Genomic DNA, 7890 nt, shown 5'->3' on the forward strand with positions numbered 1-7890 from the left:
CCGGCGACGGGGCGGGCTTCGGGGGGCGGGGCGGGCCGGCGGCGCCTCAGGCTCCGGACGTGGCGCGGGCCAGCGACGGCTCGGGCTATGGGGCCAGAGCGGGTGAGGTGAGGGGAGAGAGAGAGAGGGGTGGGGCGGGGCGGTGATCGTTTTAGCTAGGTCAATTTTTTTTACCGTCTGCTAGCAGACGACAAAGATCCTAACTAGTAGGGTGGGGCTGGGGGGAACGGTCGTTAGCTTGGTCACTTTCTTTGCCACCTGCTAGCAGACAGCTATGTCGTCTGCAAGCAGACAACAAAGAACTGGCTGACGACAAATATGATCTTTGCCATTAGCCAGTTCTTTGCCTTCAGTTTTCTATAAGATGACGACAAAGTACAAGCTGATGGCAAAGATCCTGATTCCAGTAGTGTTTGATGCATGATGTTGGAGGGACAAATACCACGCTGCCTAAACACTTGCAGGCATTTGGGTGCCCTAGATGGAGTTGCTCTAATCCTAGACAGTATTCTCTTCGATTCCAGTTTTCTATTTTTTTCAAATGATAAGTGCCACACATGTGGCACGAAGCAATATGGTCCAAAAATCTTCATTACCATCTATTTTGCCACAACAAACAAATGCCATCAATGGAATCTTTTTTAGTTTTTCAGACTTAAAAATGTTTTATCTCTTAAATAAAAATTCCGATTAGAAATCCGTTTTCATCATTAAATCCATCTCGATGAGATCTTCAAAATTAGATCCCATGTTGATATGTTTCGATGACTTTTTTTGGCCCGAAATTGCCATGATGTTAGACTGAAGTTGCAGTAATGTTTAGACTAAAATTGCCATGATATATTTAATCTATTTTTTCTTCTAGATTTAAAACTATATTGTATTTCAACTACTTTTCGCAGCAAATTTTATTAATTGACCGTGGCAATTTTTAGTAACTAACCACGACAAACTTAATCCATGGATCATGGCAGTTTTGAATAATTCATGATAGCAATTTTAGTTTATGGATCATGATAATTTCAGTATTTTGACCATGGCAATTCTAATATTTTGATCATGGAAATTATTATTTTTATGAACCATGGCAATTTTTTGTGCATGTATCATGGCAAATTTAAGTAATTCACCATGGCAATTTTAGTTTCTGATTCATGTCAATTCTAAGTAATTGACCATGCATTTTTAAAGTAATTGACAACTGATTTCTTTTTAATTATGAACCATGTCAAAATTATTTCATGGATCATGGCAAATTTTAGTAATTCATCATGGCAAGTCTAGTTTCTTTATTTCTTTTTTTATAACATGTCAAAAATTACTTTAAGCGTAGAAGAAAACTAGTTGAAATATATCATGGCAACTTAAGTATAAACATCATGACAATTTATGTGCAATAGACATGGAAACTTTTGACCACCAAAAAATATCGTCGAAACATATCGATGTGGGATCTAGTTTGAAGTTCTCGTCGCAATGAATTTAACGGTCAAAACGTTTTTTCAGTCAGATTTGTCATTTAAGAGAGATATTTTTTTGAAAACCCAAAGATTCCCGCTAATATCATCATTTACTATCATGTTTGCATGCGGAAAATAGAAAAAGGTTAACGTGTCATAATGGGTGGCTAAAAGGTCGTGTGCCTCAACCTCCTTCAGTCCACATGAGTGGCACTTATCAGTTTTTTTTTTTTGAAATTCCACATTTTGTAATATCTTATTTTTTATGGACATTTTAATTTCTACTAGTTTAACGCCTGTGCGTTGCTATGGGAGAACAGAAAACATAGTGAAGCATGATTGTTTCAATTCCTATAACAACAAATTCATTATTTCTTCCCCTTCTTTCTTCGTAGGCATGATTGTGTTTATTTAACCGCGCTCTCCTCACATCATATCTTTATCCTTACCCTTCCTTTCCCTTCACTTTTTTGTCGCCATTGTGTTTGAACCCTCTTCGAAATGTTGTATTTTTATATATATTATGTTTTATCAATTCAAAATATTATTTTGATATATTTTTCAGCGAGCAATTAGTTGAAATAAAACTTAAGCAGTGCCTCTCGCAACTAACTGAAAGGAAACATGAATTATGTTGAGTAAAGAAACAAAAAAGCATAATCTTTTTTTCTGAAAAATAGACCCTCTAAAACAACATATACCACTCCCAATCATAAAGAAGAAAAAGATAACATAAGAGGTACAGTTACTACAAAACAAATCTGACCTTCAGGTTACTTCTCATAAAATCTTATTTCTATATATGTCAGCTGACTCAGGAGGAGCATATTGCGTTCAAGCACTTCTATGTGAAGAGGCAGCTTGAGTTCAAGCTTGTCCTCTTCGTTCTCAGAAGGAACCCTTTAGCATCCTCGAGAACATAAAAATCTTAACAAAGCAAGCATTACGTTTGCAGTCCTCCTGAATATGCAAATTCTTTCTCAGAATGTAGATTTACTTCAACCACATGCTTCAGAGTTCCCTAGCAAAAAAAAACTCCAGAATACATAAGTTTGCATCATAGAAGTATAAAGCTATGAGAAGCATTGTAGTGTATACTCACTTCAAGCAAACTAACAGCCACCATAATTCTTTCAAGTTTATCTAATGATATTATCATCCACGTAGTTCTGTTACAATATACATAGTACGTCGGCAGTCCGGCAAATAGTATTCAGGTCCTACATACCATCTAAGAAAATGCAAGCATGTTTTCTTCCTGCTGGTAGCATGTTCCTTTGACTGTTCAAAGTATATATCCGGTGATGTTTGACTATATTTAGAAAATAATGCATTGTCCCAGATTGAGATTAACCATGCTGTTACATTGGCAAATACAGTGTGTATATTGGGATATTTTTCCTGACAATAGCGACAATAACAGATATTGTCGTGCAACAATAGCAATAAAAGAATCAAATTGATCTCCTCGGCATCCTCATATGAGTTGTCGCTGTTCATAACATAGCTTTACCTGATGATACCCACCTCATGGGAGTCTAGGTATCTTCAATTCCCAAGCCTGCTCGAGGACGGGATTCGGCAGTCAGATCTTTTTTGGCCATGTACAGGTTGCCTAGTATGCCAATTGAGTAGAGCACGGCATGGATGAAAATCTCATAATAGGAAATTCTCAATCTAGATATGAGGGATTCCTCGTGATAACTACTACTCTCCTTGTTCACTTATATAAGACGTTTAAGCCTGTTCAGACAGTGTTCTAAACAGTTCAAAGCCAGTTGTCTTAAACGCCTTATAAAAACGAACGGAGGGACCAGTACCACTAATGGAATGGTCTATACACGATTAAGCTAGAAGAGACGACTAAACCTAAGGATGTAGCCTGTAGCGCGCGTTTGGAGACTCCTCACACACATTTTTGGGATCCGAAGCTGTCACCTTAAACCATCTAGTAGTCCTCGGAATACTATACTAAAACTTGTTGTCTAATCCTCGGAATACTATACTCAAAATTATTGTCTAAATTTTAAACACCGCGTGTTCCAACCCTTTGCCTACAATGCTATTATGAATCAGAATATATGTGTGATTTTTCAAAAACAAAGTTAATTGTACTTAGGAAGGCCATAACAAGAGCATATCAACCGACATTTGTTTTTTCCTAGCACTAAGGGCATCTCCAGCCATTGAGCCCCCCAGGAGGCATTTTTCGCCTCCTGGGGGCTGCCGGCGAATTTTTTTGCCTGGGGGCGCAAATCTTTCCACTCGTTGCGCCCTCCAGGAGCAGTGTTGAGGCTCAAGTAGGCAGCAGCATTTCGTCGAGCAGGTCACAGGTGATGCCGTGGGCACGCTCCGGTGCATACAGGCCCTGCTCGCGGCGTAGTCCCTCCATTTGGAGAGGTCAGGGGAGGAAGCGAGTCCGGCGAGGTCGTGCTCCATGTACTCGAGGACGGGGTAGTTGCTGGCGGAGGTGATGAGGCCGTGGATGCCGATCACGTCTGCGCTGCCCCACGGCATGCTGCTGGAGGTCTTCAGGCGGCTGCTGGTGCGCGGCGGTGTGCCGCCGCTGGCGCCGCGTCGTGTCCCGCGCGCCCGGCCTCCCCGCCCCGCCACTTCGGCTTCTTCCGCAACCACGGCCCGTCCGCGCTGCCGCCGTTCGTCCTTACCGCGGGCGTCGCACTCGCGCCCCATCAACGGCGTCGGGTGCGCGTCCACTGGCGGCCGCTGATACTGCCGGCGGCAAGGAGAGGGGTTTCCGTGGTGGATATGGTGGCTGCGGCGCTGCGGAGGTCACTGATGTTGTGTAGCAGCGTGCGCGCCGAGGATGGCGCCGGCACCGCTGCTGTGGGGATGCAGATAGGGCAGCCCACAGAGGTGCGCCACGTCTCGCACGTCACCTTCGACCGCTTCATCGGCTTCCTCGCCATCGTGTTCCTCCCCGCCGACCGCATCTCGCTGCAACAGCTCATCCTCGTCGACTACCGCGGCCACCGCCTCCTCCTGCGCGAGCTCTGCGGGAGGAGCAAGAACCAACTAGGGGGAGGAGCAAGAAACAGGGCGAGCACGGCGGCGAGGCTGAGGCTGCCGGGAAGTCGGGCGGCTGGGCGTGGGCGACCAGGCGAGCACGGTGGCACGGCGGCGTCCATCCTGGTGCTGGGTCAATGTCGGGCAGATGAGCGTACAGGCGAGCGCCGCGGCTAATAAAAAAGGAGGAAAAGGGAGGAGAGAGTAGAGAGACGCTGGCAGGTGGGCCAGCGCCTGCAAGCGGCGAGATTAAGCCCCCAGGTGCCCCCCGGCTTCCTGAGTTTCCGTCGGGAGCGTCGGCTCTGTTTTTGGTCGAATCCGGCGAAAATTAAGAGGCTGGGGGTGCGACTGGGAGGAATTTTTCTCGCCGGCAGTGAAAAAGTGCCCTGAGGAGGCTTCTTGGGGGGACTAGTGGAGATGCCCTAAAAGAAAGGGAAAACGCAAGGCAAGCACTCCCTCCATCTCAAAATAAGCATCTTTGATTTAATACAACTTTGTAAAGTTTATTAAATCAAAGAGAAATATTAACATGTCAAATGGTGAAAAATAAAACTAACTTTAAAATTAATTTGTCCTTTCAAAAAAGACATAGTAACAAGAAAAATCGATGCAAGCCAAAATTGTTTATTGTACTACTTTCCTTAGTGGTTGATACCAGAATGCGGTAAAACAACAAATTAATTGCCTGATTTATTGTACTAACAGAGCAAATGAAGGAGGGAGGAAGAGATGTCATTTGTGCTCACCCATGAACGCAGGGGCGGAGCTCATCGAACGCACGGGGAGGTCGTCGAACACCAGACCCTCGCAACGATGAAATAACTGCACATTTAAAACCACCTGATCAACACAAATACGATGTTTTTATAACAAAATCGAAAAATATATGACCTAACTCATAATTCACAAATATATGACCCCGTAGGCCTCTGGAAGGCCGAAGAGCACCTTTTCGGGAGGTATCGGGGGTGCTATGTCGAGGTCAGGGGTGTCGTTCGGGGTCGGGGTGTTGTGTCGTGTCGGAGTCGGGGTGTCGTGTCGGGGTCGGGGTGTCGGGGTCGGGATGGCAAATCCTTGACCCCTCGACCCCTCGGCGACCCTCGATCCTCGATCCTCGACCCCTCGACCATCGACCCCTTCTCCCCTTCTCCCCTCGACCCTCGACTCCTTTTCCCCTCGATCCTCGACCCCTCAACCACTCGGTGACCCTCGACCCTCGAAGACCCTCGACCCTCGATGACCCTCTTTTTCTACTTTTCCTACTTCATTTTTTCATCTTCTTCTTCAACTTTTTTTTCATCTTCTTCTTTCTTCTTCCTATTCTTCTTCGTCTTCTTCTTCTCTTTTTTCCTCTTCTTCTACTTATTGTTCTTTTTTTCATCTTTTTCTTCTTCCTCTTCTTCTTCTTCCTCTTATTCTTTTACTTCTTTTTTTCATCTTTCTTGTTTATTCTTAAAAAACAGAAGAAAAAAAACAGAACTAAACCTAAACCTAAACTAAACTAAATTAAACTAAACTAAACTAACCTAAACTAAATCTAAAAAATAGAAAAAACACAAGAACTCACCTCCGCGCGAGGTCGGTCCGTGGAGGCAGGCCACGGGGAGGGGTGCGGGTTGAGGAAGGCTGCGGGGAAGGGCGGCGGGGCGTGGTGCGGCTCCGGCGATGGGGCGGGCCGGCGACGGGGCGGGGCGGGCCGGCGACGCCTCAGGCTCCGGACGTGGCGCGGGCCGGCGACGGCTCGGGCTATGGGCCGGAGCGGGTGAGGGGAGGGGAGAGAGAGAGGGGTGGGGGCGCTGATCGTTTTAGCCAGGTCAATTTTTTTACCGTCTGCTAGCAGACGACAAAGATCCTAACTAGTGGGGTGGGGCTTGGGGGAATGGTCGTTAGCTTGGTCACTTTCTTTGCCATCTGCTAGCAGACAGCTATGTCGTCTACTAGAAGACGACAAAGAACTGGCTGACGACAAATATGATCTTTGCCATTAGCCAGTTCTTTGCCGTCAATTTTCTATAAGATGACGGCAAAGACCTTCTTTGCCGTCAGCTAGCAGAGGGTAAAGTACAGGCTGACGGTAAAGATCCTGATTCCAGTAGTGTTTGGTGCATGATGTTGGAGGGACAAAAATCACATTGTCTAAACATTTGCAGGCATTTGGGTGCCCCAGATGGAGTTGCTCTAAGCCTAGACAGTATTCTCTTCGATTCCAGTTTTCTATTTTCTTCAAATGATAAGTGCCACACATGTGGCACGAAGCAATATGGTCGAAACATCTTCATTGCCATCTATTTTGCCACAACAAACAAATGCCATCAATTGAATCTTTTTTAGTTTTTCAGACTTAAAAATGTTTTATCTCTTAAATAAAAATTCCGATTAGAAATCCGTTTTCATTATTAAATCTATCCGGATGAGATCTTCAAAATTAGATCCCATGTTGATATGTTTCGATGACTTTTTTTGGCCTGAAATTGCCATAATGTTACACTGAAGTTGCAATAATGTTTAGACTAAAATTGCCATGATATATTTAATTTATTTTTTCTTCTAGATTTAAAACTATATTGTATTTCAACTACTTTTTGCAGCAAATTTTATTAATTGACCATGGCAATTTTTAGTAACTAACCACGACAAACTTAATCCATGGATCATGGCAGTTTTGAATAATTCATGATAGCAATTTTAGTTTATGGATCATGATAATTTTAATATTTTGACCATGGCAATTCTAATATTTTGATCATGGAAATTATTATTTTTATGAACCATGGCAATTTTTTGTGCATGTATCATGGAAAATTTAAGTAATTCACCATGGCAATTTTAGTTTCTTATTCATGTCAATTCTAAGTAACTGACCATGCATTTTTAAAGTAATTGACAACTGATTTCTTTTTAATTATGAACCATGTCAAAATTATTTCATGGATCATGGCAAATTTTAGTAATTCATCATGGCAAGTTTAGTTTTTTTATTTCATTTTTTATAACATGTCAAAAATTACTTTAAGCGTAGAAGAAAACTAGTTGAAACATATCATGGCAACTTAAGTATAAACATCATGACAATTTATGTGCAATAGACATGGAAACTTTTGACCGCCAAAAAATATCGTCGAAACATATCGATGTGGGATCTAGTTTGAAGTTCTCGTCGCAATGAATTTAACGGTCAAAACGTTTTTTCAGTCAGATTTGTCATTTAAGAGATATATTTTTTTGAAAACCCAAAGATTCCCGCTAATATCATCATTTACTATCATGTTTGCATGCGGAAAATAGAAAAAGGTCAACGTGTCATAATGGGTGGCTAAAAGGTCGTGTGCCCCGCCCTCCTTCAGTCCACATGAGTGGCACTTATCAGTTTTTCTTGAAATTCCACATTTTGTAATATCTTATTTTT

The 7890-nt window shown here is 43.1% G+C and overlaps 1 long non-coding RNA gene across 1 annotated transcript; it reads right to left on the reverse strand.

The window, feature by feature from the left end:
- Positions 1 to 2089: 2089 nt before the first annotated feature.
- On the reverse strand, positions 2090 to 5499 carry LOC119328963. Its single transcript, XR_005159238.1, has 2 exons — positions 5231 to 5499; positions 2090 to 3021 (listed from the first exon to the last, which is right to left on the reverse strand). It is a non-coding gene; the product is annotated as an uncharacterized LOC119328963 (long non-coding RNA).
- Between the last annotated feature and the right edge of the window lie 2391 nt (positions 5500 to 7890).

This window comes from Triticum dicoccoides, chromosome 7A (genome assembly GCF_002162155.2).
Source record: "Triticum dicoccoides isolate Atlit2015 ecotype Zavitan chromosome 7A, WEW_v2.0, whole genome shotgun sequence".
NCBI lineage: Eukaryota > Viridiplantae > Streptophyta > Magnoliopsida > Poales > Poaceae > Triticum > Triticum dicoccoides.